Raw genomic sequence first — 922 nt, forward strand, 5'->3', positions numbered from 1 at the left:
TTACAAATGGAATATTTTTATTTTTAAAATAATTCTTTCTAAATAAGTTGTTTTAAACATAAAAGAAATACATAAAAAAATAAAGACAATTTTAACTATAACTATAATTCTAAAATGTCCACATAATAAAATAAAAAAAAATTATATTATATGTATATAATATATACGATAATTTTTTTTTTCTTATTTTATGTGTAAATGTGTAACCTGAACAAGTCATAATTTTTTTTATTTTAAAATGAGAATAGAATAAATATTATATATATATATATATATATATGTGTATCCATTTTAATTAACTTTCATATTCTTTAAATTTAAAAGTTAAAGTTTATTATCTCATGAAATAAATTTATTAATTGTATATCATTAAATAATATAATAATATTTATTTAAAAAAATCAGCTATCTATATACAATATATGCTTATTTCAATGGAAATATATAACATCCTTAGGTAAAATTGAAGTTAAATGCTTTTATAAAGAATACAAATAAATATAAGAGAATATAAATATATATATATTGGATGAATCTCTAAAGGAAACACAAATTTTTTCAAAAAGGGATATATACAAATATATATATATATATATATATATATGTTTAATTATTTTATCTTATATTTTCAATTATGTGAACAAAAGATTTAAAAGTCTATGCTTTGTAAACTTTTTTATTAATCTCATTTATAAAACGATTCAATAAATAATGATATTGTTATATATATATATATATTAAATTATACATACATATATACCATTAGTTATTTCCTTTTAGTTAATGTTCTCATTTTTTATTCTCTTGATATTTTTTTTTTTTTCCGATTTCCTTTGATTTACAAAGATATATGTATAATAACGCACACTACAAAAATAAAAAAATAATAATAAAATAATAAACATGTATATAATAATATATA

This window comes from Plasmodium reichenowi, chromosome 10, assembly GCF_001601855.1.
Source record: "Plasmodium reichenowi strain SY57 chromosome 10, whole genome shotgun sequence".
Taxonomy (NCBI): Eukaryota; Apicomplexa; class Aconoidasida; order Haemosporida; family Plasmodiidae; genus Plasmodium; species Plasmodium reichenowi.